Genomic DNA, 18,053 nt, shown 5'->3' on the forward strand with positions numbered 1-18,053 from the left:
AAAATTAACTTTATTCAACTTTTTTTAATTTTTAAAACGTATAAACCCAGAGAAAAACTGTGCAAAAACTCTTCATGCATTCGATAGTGTGCAGGGTGCACCCTGGTGCAGACACTACTGAGTGGTAACACTATCGAATGCATGAAGAGTTTTTGCACAGTTTTTCTCTGGGTTTATATGTTTAAAAAAAAAAAAAAAAAATCATAATAAAGTTTATTTGGGGTAAAATAAATAAATAAGTGATGGGCGAGGGGGAGAGCGTCACCCTGCCGGCCCCCTCCTGCTGCAGAGAACACAGTGGCTGCATTTCACTCGGATTCCTGCAGGAAGCTGCAATAGCTTCGAGTCCATTTCCATCTGTTGACCCTCGACGGCGGAGAGGGAGAGGGAGACAGAGGGGAGACACACAGAGGCACAGAGGCAGAGACAGAGACGCACACACAGGGCAGGAGAGCGTCTGGTCGACAGACTTGCCCCGGAGCGCCTGTGAGACGGTGAGTGTGAGAGCGGGGCTTCGGCGGCTGCGGCCCGGGACTGTGGGACAGAGGGGAGAGGGGGGGGGGAAGAGGGGATGGGAGAGGGGGGGAGGGAAGAAAGAGGGGGGAGAGAAGAGGAGGAGGAGGAATGAGGAGGGGAGGGGAGAGGGGACTCAGTCGCCGCTTTGTCCCGTCCCCCACCGCCCCCTCTCCCGGCTGCATGCAAGCTGTGTGTGTGTGTGTGTGTGAGAACCGTCAGCCACAATGAGCCGGCCTGAAACCAGACACACACACACACACACCTTGTGTGGGGAAGAAGCTTCTCCAGCAAAAACCTGCATTTCTTCTCTCGCATTCATTTCCATCTGGGGGCGGGTTTCACTGATTTTAATGCACTGGGAGCATTGGGCTCGCAAAAAGAAAAGCTCTTTGACTTGTGTGCGTGTGAGAGAGGGAGAGTGTGTGTGACTGTAACTGAGTATATGTGACTGTGTGTGTAACTGTGTACTTGTGTGTGCGTGACTGTGTGTGATTGACTGTGTGCGTGTGACTGTGTGTGACTGTGTGTGTGTGTGACTGTGCACGACTGTGTGTACTTGTGTGTGTGTGTGACTGTGTGTGTGTGACTGTGTGTACTTGTGTGTGTGTGTGACTGTGTGTGTGTGACTGCGTGATTGTGTGACTGTGTGCGTGAGTGTCTGTGACTGTGTTGGCGTGACTGTGTATGTGTGACTGTTCGTGCGTGACTGCATGCATGACTGTGTGTGTGTGACTGTGATGGTGCGTGCAACGTACTGTTTTTGTGAGAGAGGGAGAGAGAGCGTGAGTGTGTCAGTGTACAGAGGAATTTGAAAGCCTGTCTAAAATTAAACTTCCTGGCTCCCCTGCCTCCTGACACAGTGCCGGGAATTTGTTTTGCGTTTGGAAAATGATTCCTCTTCTTTACCTCCTTGCTGCTTGCCGGACCCTCTCTGTGTGTCGTGTCCACCCTCCCCTAGAAACCCCGGCGTGTTCCCCCTCGTGTTTCTGGTATCCCTGGAAGAGAAGCATATGTGAAACAGACAGACGTGTGGAATCCCTTCCCCCACTGTCAGGCATAACATACCTTGCAGTGGCCCCAGTCCCCAGTGACTTCCCCGTCCAACCATTCCCCACTGCATGCTTCCAGGAGGCAGTGTCGGGCCCAGTGCCTTGCCTGCACCCTGCAGATAGACGCCAAGAAGCTGGAGTATGTATGTTGAAGAAGGAACTGCAGATGCTGGAAAATCGAAGGTAGACAAAATTGCTGGAGAAACTCAGCGGGTGCAGCAGCATCTATGAATCAAAGGAAATAGGCAACGTTTCGTGCCGAAATGTTGCCTATTTCCTTCGCTCCATAGATGCTGCCGTACCCGCTGAGTTTCTCCAGCAATTTTGTCTACCTAAGAAGCTGGAGTAACTTGGCGGGTCAGGTAGCATCTCTGAAATAGGTGACGTTTTGGGTCGAGACCCTTCTTCAGGAGCACCCTCTCTCTAAACCTATCCTATGCCTGTACCAGTCTAATTGTTTCTTAAACATTGTGATAGTACCTGCCTCGACTACCTCAACTAAGGATGATGGGTATATTGTACAAGCTGATGGAGGAGGTAGTTGAGGCAGATACAGGGATATGATAGGTTTAGAGGGGGGGATGTTGCTGTCGAAGGGTCTCGACCTGAAACATCACCCATTCCTTCTCTCCAGAGATGCTGTCTGAGTTACTCCAGCTTTTTGCATCTATCTTCGGTTTAAACCAGCATCTGCAGCTCATTCCGACATCCTTCAGCTCCCAACCTGCCTGTGTTGTGTTGGGGAAGTTTATAGCAAACTTTGCAATCGGGGTGGGGGAGGAGGGATTGAAGTTGCACTTCCCGAGACCCTCCCATGGCCTGGACAGTGAGATGTCGTTGTGAGTAAAATGGAGCCTGGGATCCCAAGATTGACCAGATTTTTAATTTGGATCGGACATACATAACTGGGACATGTCTTTATTTGTTCGAAAGAAGCAACTGGGGATAAGGTTGAGGGGTGATCTTATAGAAATGTATAAGATGATGAGAGGAATAGATCGGTAAATGCACAAGTGAGGCACGGTGGCGCAGCGGTAGAGTTGCTGCCTCAAAGTGCCAGAGACCTGGGTTCGATCCTGACTAAGGGTGCTGTCTGTACAGAATTTGTACGTTCTCCCCTTGACTGCGTGTGTTTTCCCCGGGTGCTCCAGGTTCCTCCCACACCCCAAAGACAAACAGGTTTGTAGGTTAATTGGCTTCAATGACAATTGTAAATTGTCCCTGGTGTGTAGAATACTGCTAGTGTACGGATTGATCACTGGTCAGCACGAACTCAGTGGGCCGAAGGGCCTGTTCCTGCGCTGTAACACTACACTAAACTACTGTGTTCTGCGTACACAAAGTACCATTTATCTCTTGTTCCCTTCCCCTCTCTCCGAGACCATTCCCATTCGGACTTTCTTGGTGCCTGGAGGAAAGAAGATTTTGCATTTCTGCGGTCCTATTTCATAGCTCCGGGACATTAAATTTAGTTTAGAGATACAGCGTGGAAACGGACCCAACGACCCACCGAGTAATAAGTTCATATGTTCCTACGTTACTGCAGCAGAATTAGGCTATTCGGCCCATCAAGTCTTCTCTGCTATTCAATCATCTTTCCCCTCTCAACCCCATTCTCCTGCCTTCTCCCCAAAATCCCTCACACCCGTACTAATCAGGATTCTATCAATCTGTGCCATATAGATATCCATTAATGGCCTCCACAGCCGTCTGTGGCAATGAATTCCACAGGCTCCGCATCCTCTGACTAAAGAAATTCCTCCTCATCTTCCTAAATGTATGTCCTTTTATTCTGAGGCTGTGCCCTCTGGTACCAGACTCTCCCACTAGTGGAAACATCCTCTTCATATCCACTCTATCCAGGCTTTTCGCTATTCGGTAAGTTTCAATGAGGTTCACCCTTCATCCCTCTAAACTCCAGCGAGTACAGGCCCAGTGCCGTCAAACGCTCATCATATGTTAACCCAATCATTCTTGTAAACCTCCTCTGGACCCTCTCCAACGCCAGCACATCCTTTCTCAGTTATGGGGCCCCAAACGCTGACCACCAAGCTGCAATCACTAGTTCTATCCTACGCACTAGGAGCCAATTAACCTACAAACCTGTACGTTTTTGGGACTGTGGGAGGAAACCGGAGCACCCGGAAAAAACCCACGCGGTCACGGGGAGAATGTGCAAACCCCGTACTGACAGCTCCCGAGGTCAGGATCGAACCCGGGTCTCTGGCCCTGTGAGGCAGCAACTCTACTGCTGCGCCACCGTGCTGCCCATTCCGATGAGTTTTGCCTTAAAAATATCCATTGGCCTCCACAGCCTTCTGAGGCATCACTGCATCTCTTTAGGTGAACAACAGGAGCCATGGCAACGGAACACTAGGTCTCTGTCTTTTGGTCCTCACCACCAGAAGTTTGAAGTTTAGTTTATTGTCACGTGTACCGAGGTACAGTGAAAAGTTTTTGTTGCGTGCTAACTAGTCAGCGGAAAGACAACACATGATTACAATCGAGCCGTCCACAGTGTACAGATACATGATAAAGGGAATAACGTTTAGTGCAAAGTAAAGTCCGATCAAAGATAGTCCGACGGTCTCCACTGAGGTAGATAGTAGTTCAGGACCATTTTCCAATTGGTGGTAGGATGATTCAGTTGCCTGATAACAGCTGGGAGGAAACTGTCCCTGAATCTGGAGGTGTGCGTTTTCACGCTCCTGTACCTCTTGCCTGATGGGAGAGGGGAGAAGAGGGAGTGGCCGTCAGGGGTGAGACTGGCCCTTGATTATGCTGCTGCTGGCCTTGCCGAGGCAGCGTGAGGTGTAAATGGAGTCGATGGAAGGGAGGTTCGTTGTGTGATGGTCTGGGCTGCGTCCACAATTCTCAGCAGTTTCTTGTGGCCTTGTCAGCATGGCCCTTGTTTTCTCAGAATAAGAGGAGACTGTTGCAATGTCTCTGTTCCCAAGATATCCAACTGTTGCACTAAACGTGCTTTCTGATATGGCTTAAGTCAAAGATCTAAGATGCCGTCACACCAGCTACATACACTACCAACGTGTGCAGTGCCCTGATTTGTTTAGCTTAGAAATACAGCATGGAAACAGGCCTACGGAGTCCACTCCGACCAGCGATCGCCCCGTACACACTAGTTCCATGTTATCCCACATTCTCATCCACTCCCTACACACCAGGGGGCAATTTTTACCCGAAGAAGGGTCCCGACCCGGAACATCACCTATCCACGGTCTCCAGAGGTGCTGCCTGACCCGCAGAATAGGTCTGGCACTTTTTGGCTTTTTAGTTTAGTTTATTGCCACGTGTACCGAGGTACAGTGAAAATCTTTTGATGCGTGCTAACCAGTCAGTGGAAAGTCTATACATCATTACAATCGAGCCGCCCACAGTGTACAGATACAACGTACAGGATTTTGTAAATCAGCATCTGCAGTTGCTTGTGTCCACGCTGGTTCTATGTTATCCCACTTTCCAATACACTCCACTCCCTACCACGGGGTAATTTTTACCGACGGCCAACTGACCTACCTGCACGACTTTGGGATGTGGGAGGAAACCGGAGAATCCGGAGGAAACCCACGTGGTCACGGGGAGTACGTACAAACTTCAGAGACAGCACCCGAGGTCAGGATCGAACCGAAATTTGGCCAAATACAACTTTCCTACTTTGGTGTGTCGGCTTTGCAACAATCTGTTGATATCTTTCTGCCTGCAAGAACTGTATCATCGAGAGAAAATTAACAAGTTTCACAGCCCAACTATCTTCTCGGCTCTCGACGTTTATTGGGACGATGTCCTGAATCTCCAACTCTAGAGCAAACCAAAGAGAAATTAAACGTTTTTAACACAATCCTTTAAATAAAAGGATAAAAGTTCCCGATGTTGGGGGAGTTCAGAACCAGGGGCCACACACAGTTTAAGAATAAGGAGGAAGCCATTTAGAACGGAGACGAGGAAACACTTTTTCTCACAGAGAGTGGTGAGTCTGTGGAATTCTCTGCCTCAGAGGGCGGTGGAGACAGGTTCTCTGGATGCTTTCAAGAGAGAGCTAGATAGGGCTCTTAAAAATAGCGGAGTCAGGGGATATGGGGAGAAGGCAGGAACGGGGTACTGATTGTGGATGATCAGCCATGATCACATTGAATGGCGGTGCTGGCTCGAAGGGCTAAATGGCCTACTCCTGCACCTATTGTCTATTGTCTAAAACACTAATATATAGTAGGGAGATTGTACAGACTCTGTCCAAACAGCACCCATAGTCAGGATTGAACCTGGGTCCGGCGATGCGAGGGTGTAAATAGGGCTTTGGGCCATTGGTCTGCCTTGGGATTGTTGGCCCAGGAATGATAGCCACAATGTCACAGTGTTCTTGTAAAGCTTCAATACTTTAATGTCACATGTGTCAAGCCACAGTGAAATTATTTGCTTGCATCGCCAACGTATTCAACTAGGTGTTTACAAAGTTGCAAATCCCCCCCACGCCAGGTCCCCCTTTGTTCCTTCCCCCGGCAGCGGCGACCTCACTTCCACGTGGTCCGTCCGTCGGTCGGCGCCATCATCGACCGCCGCGCCGACCTCTCTGCTAACGCCGCCGCGCCCTCTCTGGATGCCACCGTGGCGCCGACACAGGCGCCAGCCGCGGGATCGGCAGACCCAGGCACTGATGGCCGCGGGCTCGGTCCCACGGGGCTCCACCGCCACTGTGAACATCAGTCACTAGTTCCACGTTATCCCACTCTCACATCCACTCACTACACACCAGGGGGCAATTTACAAAGGGCAATAAACCTGCACACCCGCACGTGTAGGAGGCCATATATAGAACGTGCAAACTTCCCATTGACAGCACCCGTGTTCAGGATCGAACCCTGGTCTCCAGCACAGTGAGGCAGCAGATCTACCCGCTGCGCATCCCTGCCTCCCATACAGCCATCCATCCTAATATATTCACCTCGACCCCATTGTGGACATTGGACTGTCCCTGGAACTGGTGCGCTACAATGCTGAGAACTATATTCTGCACTCTGTATCTTCCCCTTTGCTCTTCCTATTGTACTTAAGGTGAACTTGATTGCATTTTGTGTATAATCTGATCGGATCTGTTTAGATAGTATGAAAAACAAAGAGCTTCACTGCACTTCAGTAGCTTAGAGATACAGAGTGGAAATGGGCCCTTTGGCCCATCAAGTCCGTGCTGCCCAGTGATCACCCATTCACTACTGCTGCGCTGCCGTGCAAACATTTCACTCATGTTGCCCCAAACATTATCTCTGATTTGTTCCTTTAGCAAATAGGGGTGAGGGCAGCACAGTGGCACAACTGGTACAGACGCTGCCTCACTGCGCCTGAGATCCGGGTTCAATCCTCACCTCGGGTGCTGCCTGTGTGGAGTTTCCATGTCCTCCCTGTGACCCTCATGGGTTTCCTCCAGTTTCATCCCACATCCCAAAGACGTGTGGATTTGTCAGCTAATTGGCCGCAAGTCGCCCCTGGAGTGGATGAGAAAGTGGGATAACGTGGAACTAATGTGATCGATGGTCGGCGTGGACTCGATGGGCCGAATGGCAGAAAGTTTCAATGCTGTATCTTTACTTTAGTTTAAATTTTGTTATTTGGTTTATTGTCACGTGTACCGAGGTACAGTGAAAAGCTTTTTTGTTTCCCGCTTACCAGTCAGTGGAAAGACAATACATGATTACCATCAAGCCGATCCCAGTGCAGATGCAGGATAAAGGGAATAACGTTTAGTGCAAGATAAAATCTGATTGAAGATAGTCTGAGGGTCTCCAATGAGACAGATTGTAGCTCAGGACCGCTCTCTAGTCGATGGTAGGATGGTTCAGTTGCCTGATAACAGCTGGGAAGAAACTGACCCTGAATCTGGAGGTGTGCTTTTTCAAACATCTTGCTCCTCTTGATGTTAAGTTCAATGTAAACACGGTATCTCGGTTGAGATTCTGTGCCACAGAGTTCTGCGACTGCTTCAGGAATAGCCATCATTTTCTTTGGAAGTCCTCTGAGCTTGCAGTGCCTCCCACTCTGCTTGTTTCCCTTCCTGGGGACAATGAGCTTCATTATATCCTCCCACGCTGTCTCACCCAGCGATATTATTCTTTGGATTAATGGCGGGTCTGTTTGGAGGAACTGATATTCGGACTGGTCTCCCACTTCCTCTTGTGTAGGAAGGAACTGCAGATGCTGGTTTAGACCGAAGATAGACCACGGGGAGAACGTGCAAACTCTGTACAGACAGCACCCAGTCATGATCAAACCCGTGTCTCTGGCGCTGTGAGGGTCTACCTGACCCTTAAGGGACTGTCTCACTTTGCGATTTTCTTCGGCGACTGCCGGCATCATTGACTGACGTATCAGGTCACCGAAAAAGTCGCAGCGTGATAATAGACAACAGACAACAGGTGCAGGAGTAGGCCATTCGGCCCATTGAGCCAGCACCGCCATTCATTGTGATCATGGCTGATCATCCCCAATCAGTACCCCGTTCCTGCCTTCTCCCCATATCCCCTGACTCCGTTATCTTTAAGAGCCCTATCTAGCTCTATCTTGAAAGCATCCAGAGAACCTGCCTCCACCGCCCTCTGATGCAGAGAATTCCACAGACTCACCACTCTCTGTGAGGAAAAAGTGTTTCCTCATCTCCGTTCTAAATGGCTTCCCCCTTATTCTTATACTGTGGCCCCTGGTTCTGGACTCCCCCAACATCGGGAACATGTTTCCTGCCTCTAGGGTGTCCAAACCCTTAACAATCTTGTATGTTTCAAGTGATGTGATGTGGCGTGACAACGTATTGACGTGCGGTGTCTCCTCGAGTGTCGCAGCATTGTTTTTGTCGCCGCTGGATTTTGAAATGTTCGAAACCTTTTCGGCAACCCTGATATGTCAGTCAATGACGCTGGCAGTCGCCGAAAAAAATCGCCAAATGGGACAGGCCCTTTATACTCAAAGCCTTGACCTATGAAGGCAAGCACACCATATGCCTTCTTTACCACTCCATCTACTTGCATTGCCACGTTCAATGAGCTATGAACTTGGACCTCACGATCCCTCTGTCCGTCAATGCTGGTAAGGGCCAAGCCATTAATTGTATATATTTCCTGTTAAAAGGATCTAAGAATATAGGAGTGAACACTGCTGCTACCAAGGACTGTTTAATCCAGTCAGGGGTCTGTGAGGGGAAAAAAATCCCTAGTTAACTGGTCAGTGTTAGTACAACAATGGACTTCTCCAGCGCACAGTTATCAGAGGTTCCTCTGTTCCCTTTGATGGAAAGCTAATTATAGTGTTATAGTGTGCAGGAAGGAACTGCAGATGCTCTTTATATTCTGGAGATAGACACAAAATGCAAGAGTAACTCAGCAGGACAGGCAGCATCTCTGGAGTAAAGGAATAGGTGACGTTTCGGGGTGAGACCTTTCTTCACCTATTTCTTTTCTGGTTCCCCCCCACATCTCTTCCAAGACTAATTGGCCCTCTGTGACTGGGTGAGGTTCCGGGTCGAGACCCTTCTGGAAACGTCACCCATTCCTTCTGTCCAGAGAAGCTGCCTGCCTGTCCTACTGAGTTACCCCAGCATTTTGTGTCCATCCAACCTACAATCTGTACATCTTGGGAGCGGAGGAGGAAACAGAGATAGAACCCCGGAGCACCCGGGGAATACCCACGTGGTCACGGTAAAAACGTTCAAACTCCACACAGACAGCACCCATAGGCAGGATCGAACCCTGGTCTCTGGCGCTGTGAGGCAGCAACTCTACCGCTGCACCACCTGGGGTAAATCGACTTTGGTAAGAATTGTAAATTGTCCCTAGTGTGTGTAGGATAGTGTTAATGTGCGGGGATCGCAGGCCAGCGCATACTCGGTGGGCCGAAGGGCCTGATTCCGCGCTGTATCTCTAAACTAAACTAAACTAAACCTTTGATAGACACAAAAGGCTGGAGTAACCCTCAGCGGGACTTGCAGCATCTCTGGAGAGAAGGAATGGGTGACGTTTCGGGTCGAGACCCTTCTTCAAACTAAACCTTTGTCTAAGTGGACACAGATGGAGATGAAAGCTGAATGAGTTCACTAAATCACAGTATACTTTCACCATTCCTCATCGCTCCAGATCGCTGAGTGCTGTTGACAGTCCTAGGGCTTTATATTTTGTTTTATTTTTCTCTTCTCGCCTCTACAGAAGTAAAATTTCAGGCCTTTGCTGTTTGAGTGGATTAGTAAAAGGATCAGGGAAGACTTCCTGTTTCGCATTCCTCGGATTGCGCAGCGGTCGAAGGAATTTAGTTCTTAGCTTGAATGAATTAGTAGGGCCTGCATTGATCATGCGATGTGACTACCCCTCAAAGTCAGTGCAGATGCCCCTTTCATGGAGTTAAACCTGTGGTGGACGGACAATAGTGAGTCCATTCCTAGACAACACAGGGACCTAAATGAGGAGGCTGTCTTGAGGAAGGATATGCTGGCTCTGGAGAGGGCCCAGAGGAGAATTACGAGAACGTCCCAGGAATGAGTGAGTGGGTTAGCATATGAGGAGCACTGGGCCTGTACTGGCTGGAGTTTAGAAGGATGAGGGGGAAACCCTTACATACTTACAACATTCTTAAGGGGTTGGACAGGTTAGATGCAGGAAGATTGTTCCCGATGTTGGGGAAGTCCAGAACAAGGGGTCACAGTTTAAGGATAAGGGGAAAGTCTTTTCGGACCGAGATGAGAAAAACATTTTTCACACAGAGAGTGGTGAATCTGTGGAATTCTCTGCCACAGAAGGTAGTTGAGGCCAGTTCATTGGCTATATTTAAGAGGGAGTTAGATGTGGCCCTTGTGGCAAAAGGGATCAGGGGGTATGGAGAGAAGGCAGGTACGGGATACTGAGTTAGATGATCAACCATGATCGCATTGAATGGCGGTGCAGGCTCGAAGGGCCGAATGACCTACTCCTGCACCTATTTTCTATGTTTCTATGAACCGCATAGAAACTTTACCGGATAGTGACAGGCTTGGATAGAGTGGATGTGGAGAGGATGTTTCCACTAGCGGGAGAGTCTAGAACTAGTGGGCACAGCCACAGTATAAAAGGATGAATCTTTAATATGGAGATGAGGAGGAATTTCTTTAGTCGGAGATTGGTGAATCTGTGGAATTCTTTGCCACAGAAGGCTATGGAGGCCAAGTCAGTGGATATTTTTAAGGCATAATGTTTCAGAAAGAACTGCCGATGCTGAAAAATCGAAGGTAGACAAAAATGCTGGCGAAACTCAGCGGGTGAGGCAGCATCTATGGAGAGAAGGATTAGGCGACGTTTCGGGTCGAGACCCTTTAAGGCATAGATGGGTTCTTGATCAGTACAGGTGTCGGGGGTTATGGGGAGAAGGCAAGAGGATGGGGTTAGGAGGAAGAGATAGATCAGCCATGATTGAATGGTGGAGTAGACTTGATGGGCCGAATGGCCTAATTCTACTCCTTATGAAATTGTCAAATTACACTGTGTGTTCCTGGATTAAATCTGGGCACAATCGCATTTGAGTTAATGTATGTGTTTAGTTTAGTTTAGAGATACAGCGCGACAACAGGCCCTTTGGTCCACTAAGTCCACGCCGACCAGCGATCCCCGCACACTAACACTATCCTACACACACTGGGGACAATTTACAATTTTACCGGTCAATTAGCCTACAAACCTGTACGTTTTTTGGAGTGTGGGAGGAAACCGGAGCTCCCGGAGAAAACCCACACGGTCACGGGGAGAACGTACAAACTCCGTACAGACAGCACCCGTAGTCAGGATCGAACCTGGATTTCTGGCGCTGTGAGCCAGCAACTCTACCGCTGCGCCACCATGTTGCCCATTAGACTGAAGTGGTAAATTACTGCTTTACTAGATATCAATTCCTGCTGGTCTAGAATTAATCAGGACGAGAGTGGCAGTAAAAAGTGTTGTCTGGTGGCCAGTTCTTTGAAGCAGGCCTTAAACTACTCTGGCCCACCGAGTCCACGCCGACCATTGATCACTCGATCACATTAGTTCCATGTTATCCCACTTTCTCATCTATTCCCTACACATGGGGGGCAATTTACAGAGAGTCATTTAACCTACAATGTAGGGATGTGGGAGAAACTCACGCGGTCACAGGGAGAACGTGCAAACTCCGCACACAGGCAGCACCCGAGGTCAGGATAGAACCTGGATCTCCGGCGCTGTACCGCCCATCTCCTGTTGCCTTTACGTAAGTAAGTAAACTTTATTTATATAGCACGTTTAAATCAACTCGCGTTGAAACCAAAGCGCTTTACATAAAATAAATAATTAAGTTTTCATACATCCATAGAAAAATAAAAAAGAAAAGAAAAAATGAACAACACATTCTAGAACTTTAAGGCTCCATACTGTTTGGAAGTTCATTGTTTCAGTGTGTTCAGTGTTGGGCACCATGTTATAGGAAAGATGTCGTCTAGCTCGAAAGAGTGCAGACATGATTTACGAGGATGTTGCCAGGACTCTGGGCCCTGAGCTGCAGGGAGAGGTTGAGCAGGCTAGGGCTCTGTTCCTTGGAGTGCAGGAGGATGAGGGGTGATCTTATAGAGGTGTACAAAATCATGAGAGGAATTGATCTGGTAAACTCATAGAGTCTCTTGCACAGAGTAGAGGAGTCAACAACAAGAGGACATAGGTTTAAAGTGAGAGGGAAAAGATTTAATAGGAACCTGAGGGGAAACGTTTTCACACAGAGGCGGTGGGTGTATGGAACAAGCTGCCAGAGGAGGTAGTTCAGGCTGAGACTATTGTAAGGTTGAAGAAACAATTAAACAGGTACATGGAGAGGACAGGTTTAGATGGATATGGGCCAAATGCAGGCAGGTGGGACTAGTGTAGGTGGGACATCTTGGTTGGTATGGGCAAGATGGGCCGAAGGGCCTGTTTCCACACTGTATGACTGTATGTGCTTTATGAAAGGCAAGAAATATCAACTCAACATTTGCCTTTGTCTACTTTGGAACAGGTCTGCCTTCTATTCCTGTCTAGAGCTGACTTGAAGCAATGTTAATGTTTGATGTAGCTGCTCTCTATTGAATAACATCAATAATATGGCTGGTGTTTGCTTAGTTTGGCTCCTGCTGTAACCCAGGGCTGTTCTAGGCAACGTCTCACCCCCTCCAAGCTTCCCACCTGTTTTGAAACAAATGATAATGTTTAAAATCTCCACAGAAGGTTTCCCAAGCAGAGTAAAGCTGATTGTTGACTTGTGTGGTGTGGCATAGTGGCTAGGTTGTTGGATGGGGAGCAAGAGTTCTGTGCCATTGATGCAGAGACGTGAGTTCAAATCCCACTCCGGCAGCTTAGTTTAGTTTAGAGATACAGCGTGGAAACAGGCCCTTCGGCCCATCGAGTCCGTGCCGACCAGGCCCCCCATACATTAGTTTAGTTTGGAGATACAGCACGGAAACAGGCCCTTCGGCCCACCGAGTCCATGGTGATCATCCCGTACACTAGCCCTATTCTACACACTAGGGACCATTAACCCACAGACCGCACATCTTTGGAGTGTGGGGGGGAACCGGGGAACCCTGAGATAACCCACGAGGTCACAGGGAGAACGTACAAACTCCCCTCACAGACAGCACCCGTAGTCAGGCACTGTAAGGCAGCAACTCTACCAATGCGCCACTGTGACCCCGGGGAATTTAATTACATGTAATTAGATAACTGGATTTTAAAAAACGAAGCTAATCTCTGAAACAATAAGGGTGTTTCATAAACCTATGATTCGAGAGACGAGAGATTCAAGAGTGTTTTATTGTCACATGTACTGAGATGGAACAATTAAATAAATTCTTACTTGAAGCAGCACAACAGGTTTGTAAACACAGCACTTAGTAGATAATATCATAAACTAACATTACAAAAAGTTCAATAAAAAAAAAAAATATATATATATATATAGTGCAAAAAACAAAACACAGTTCCTAGTGCAACCCAGGCAGTTTGTAATTTGTAGTTCAGTTGGAGGTTGTGGTGTATGCCCCATCAACAGATAATAATAATAAAAAAATGCTTTAACATCCAAATAATAATCTAGTTACGACACAAAATGCTGGAGTAACAGTGGGTCAGGCAGCATCTCTGAAGAAAATAAATGAATAGGTGACATTTCGGGTCGGAACTCTTCTTCAAACTGAAAGATTGAGTAGCACGGCGGCGCAGCGGTAGAGTTGCTGCCTGAAACCCCTGTCCCACGGTACGAGTTCATTCCAAGAGTTCTCCCGAGTTTGCCCTGCTTCGAACTCGGAGATTTACGGTAATGGCCACTCGTCGGTACTCGGGGCTCTCGTGGACATTTTTCATCACGTTGAAAAATCTTCACGAGTCTTCCCGAGCTTACCTGCCGTTAGCGAGTCTTCTAAAGCTACCTGCCATTAGCGCTAAGAGACGTCCCCGAGCTCCGACGTACCCGCTACGTTCATTCTCCGTGCTTACCATGAGTTTGACTTTTCTTTAAACTCGGGAGAGCTCTTGGAATGAACTTGTACTGTGGGACAGGGCTATTAAAGCTGCTAGTCAAGACAGCATCTTGACTACAGGTGCTGTCTGTACGCAGCTTGTACGTTCTCCCCACGACCGCGTGGCTTTTCTCCGGGTGCCCTACACTCCAAAGTTGTACTGGTTTGTAGGCTGATTGGCTTGGTAAAATTGTAAATTGTCCCCAGTGTGTGTGGGATGGTGTTGGTGTGCGGGGATCGTTGGTCGGCCCGGACTTGGTGGGCCGAAGGGCCTGTTACCATGCTGTATCTCTAAACTAAATTAAAAAGAGAAGGCCAGTTGATGTTTAAAGTTTTCATTTTGCAGCGGGTGGAGCTGCTGCCGCACAGCACCAGAGACCCGGGTTTGATCCTGACCTCGGGTGCTGTCTGTGCGGAGTTTGCACGTTCTCCCTGTGACCTGCATGGGTCTCCTGTGGTTTTCCACATCTCTGCGATGTGCGGGTTTGTAGGTTAATTAGCTTCTGTAAATAACCCCTAGTGTGTAGGGAGCGGACGAGAAAGTGGGATGACATCGAACTAGTGTGTGAGCGAGTGATCGATGGTCAGCGTGGACTCAGTGGGCCGATGTTTCTGTGCCCTATCTCTCTTGGCCTTCGTGCTGCTGCATGTTTTTTTCCATTTCACTGCAATTGACATTTGGAACTAATCATTTGAATGCACATGATGGCATTCTGAGAAATATTAGCACAGGAGGAAGCTGGTTCATAGCATTAGCTGGATTTAAACCGCGCTGGAAGTATTGTTGACGGGCTCACTGCCCCTTTGCTCCAAAACTCGGGGATTTCACCGCATGAATCAGTCCTGTGTGGAAGCATAGACAGGCCGGGCAGCTGTGCGGTGAGACATGACTAGATGCAGCTGTGTTTGTCTCAGACCACGTCCTGGTTAAGTTAAGACCAAGGGCGGCAAGGTGGCGCAGCGGTAGAGTTGTTGCCTCACGGCGCCAGAGACCCGGGCTCAGCCCACAGTACGGGTGCAGTCAGTGTGGAGTTTGCACGTTCTCCCCGTGACCTGCGTGGGTTTACCCCGGGTGCTCCGGTTTCCTCCCACACTCGTTTTAGGCTATAATGTTCAAGAAGGAACTGCAGAGGCTGGAAAATCGAAGGTAGACAAAATTGCTGGAGAAACTCAGCGGGTACGGTCTATGGAGCGAAGGAAATAGGCAATGTTTAGGGCCGAAGACGTGCAGGTACGTAGGTAAATTAGCTTGGTGAATGTAAAAATTGTCAGTAGTGTGTAGGATAGTGTTAATATGGGAAGGGGGGGGATCGCGCGGACTAAGTGGGCCGAAGGGCCTGTTTCCGTGCTGTATCTCTACACTAAACTAAACTAAACTAAGATGCTGCATGTCCCATATACCATATAACCATATAACAATTACAGCACGGAAACAGGCCATCTCGGCCCTTCTAGTCCGTGCCGAACACTTACTCTCACCTAGTCCCATCTACCTGCACTCAGACCATAACCCTCCATTCCTTTCCCGTCCATATATCTATCCAATTTATTTTTAAATGATAAAATCGAACCTGCCTCCACCACTTCCACTGGGAGCTCATTCCACACAGCTACCACTCTCTGAGTAAAGAAGTTCCCCCTCATGTTACCCCTAAACTTTTGTTACTTAATTCTCAAATCATGTCCTCTTGTTTGAATCTTCCCTATTCTCAATGGAAAAAGTCCCGCTGAGCTACTACAGCATTTTGTGTCTATCTCCACTATAAATGTACTTGTGTGTCGTAGGGCCTGGTTCCTTGCTGCATAGCAAATAAAAAATGTCAATTCATTCCCTAATATCCTAGGAATGAAAAATGTGGGGAAATTATTAAAATAAGTGAGTCTGCTGACGCACTATATCAAGATATAGCTGCAGTGCGGAACGGTTTATAGTCCCTGCAAGCTGAAGTGTGCAGGATAAATCAAAAGCTCACTGAGAATCCTGCAGTCGGGGTAGCTCATTCCTTATAGAGTTTCCTGATTTAAGTGCAGACATTTGCTTTCCCACAAACCACAAATGATTAGCGAGCACAGATTGCGATTGGCACCAAGTTTAGTTTGGTTTGGAGATACAGCGCAGAAACAGGCCCTTCAGCCCACCGAGTCCGCGCCGACCAGCGATCCCCTCACACTAACACTACCCTACGCACACACACCAGGGACAATTTTACATTTATCCCAAGCCCATTAACCTACAAACCTGTACGTCTTTGGAGTGTGGGAGGAAACCGAAGATCTCGGAGAAAAACCCATGCAGGTCACAGGGAGAACGTACAAACTCCATAGAGACAGCACCCGTAGTCGAGATCGAACCCGGATCTCTGGCGCTGTGAGGCAGGAGATCTACCGTTGCGTCACCGTGCCGGCCTGTGTGTGGCTGTTTGGTCCCTGAAGTACCATCACCTATCCATGTTCTCCAGGGATGCTGCCTGACCTGCTGAGTTACTCTTGCACTTTTGTGTCCTTGTGTAAAATTGTAAATTGTCCCTAGTGTGTAGGGTAGTGCTAGTGTACGGGGTGATCGCTGGTCGGCACGAACCCGGTGGGCCAAAGGGCCTGTTTCCGCACTATATCTCCACGGTGGTGCAGCAGTAGAACGACTGCCTTACAGCACCAGAGACCCGGGGTCGTTCCTGACTGCACGGAGTTTGTACGTTCTCCCCGTGACCTACGTGGGTTCTCGCCGAGATCTACAATTTCCTCCCACACTCCAAAGATGTGCAGGTCTGTAGGTTAATTGGCTTTGTGTAAATGTAAAATTGTCCCCAGTGTGTGTAGGGTAGTGTTAGTGTGCAGGGATTGCTGGTCGGCACGGACTCGGTGGGACAAAATGCCTGTTTCCACGCTGTATTTATAAAGTCTGGTCTAAAGTTTCTGTGTTGTTTGTAATTATTATTTTGGAACAACTTGGCTGCTAACATTTGGCCTTTTTACCCTTAATCTGGATACAAATCTGTCTGTTTTGATGTGAATTTTCTGTAACATTGCCCCCTTGACCTCAGCTATGATGTGAAAACAACACTTAATCCTCAGGGAAATATCCAGTGATTTCCATTTAAAAAACCCAACAGATTTTTTTTAATCTAAAAAAAATTGCCTTGCCCCTCATGTTTGATATTCCTTCAAAGACGTTCAGAAGGCATCAGTGGTTCACTGCAACCACAATGTGTTCAGATCCCGAGTTGGAATTTAGTTTTAGTTTTGAGTTACAGCACGGAAACAGGCCCCTCGGCCCACCGAGTCCGTGCCGACCATCAATCGATAATGTTCACACTAGTTCGACGTTATCCCACTTTCTCAGTCACTCCATACAAAGTTTACAGAGGGGCCACTTAACCTATAAACACGCACATCTTTCAGATGAGGGAAGAAACCTGGGGACCCAGAGGAAACCCACGAGGTCACAGGGAGAACGTGCAAACTCCACCCGAGGTCAGGATCGAACCCGGGTCTCTGGCGCTATGAGGTAGCGGCACTACCGCTGCACCGTAAATGGGACTATCCCATGGACATGTTGGGCCGAAGGGCCTATTTTCATGCCGTATGACTCCACGGGGAGAACGTGGAAACTCCACATGGAGAGCACCTGAGGTCAGGATCGAACCGGAGTCCCTGGTGCTGTGAGGCAGCGGCTCTACCCGCTGCACCACGGTGCTGTTTTGTGTGACCGTGGTGGTGTTTGCATTCTGCTGATATTGGGATGTTGTTAACATGGCCGACCAGTTCGAGATAAACAAATGAGCAGGCCGACAGACACGAAATGCTGGAGTAACTCAGCGGGTCAGGCAGCATCTCTGGGGAGAAAGAATGGGTGACGTTTTCGGTCGAGATCCTTCTTCAAACCCTGGAGGGGGAGCAGGCAGATGGGTTTGGATCCTCGAGGCCCATTTATATGGCCTGTGGCCGAGAGTAGCTTTGGAACAGCTCCAGGAGGT

At 48.5% G+C, this 18,053-nt stretch overlaps 1 protein-coding gene across 1 annotated transcript in view; it reads left to right on the forward strand.

Annotated features, from left to right (window-relative positions):
* The first annotated feature begins 268 nt into the window (after positions 1–268).
* cuedc1 (CUE domain containing 1) overlaps positions 269–18,053 on the forward strand; it is a 92,675-nt gene continuing 74,890 nt past the window's right edge. Inside the window, exon 1 of the mRNA XM_033045619.1 lies at positions 269–494. The gene's annotated coding sequence lies outside the window, so the exon portion shown is untranslated. The remainder of the gene's footprint in view (positions 495–18,053) is intronic.

This window comes from Amblyraja radiata, chromosome 28, assembly GCF_010909765.2.
Source record: "Amblyraja radiata isolate CabotCenter1 chromosome 28, sAmbRad1.1.pri, whole genome shotgun sequence".
Lineage (NCBI taxonomy): Eukaryota > Metazoa > Chordata > Chondrichthyes > Rajiformes > Rajidae > Amblyraja > Amblyraja radiata.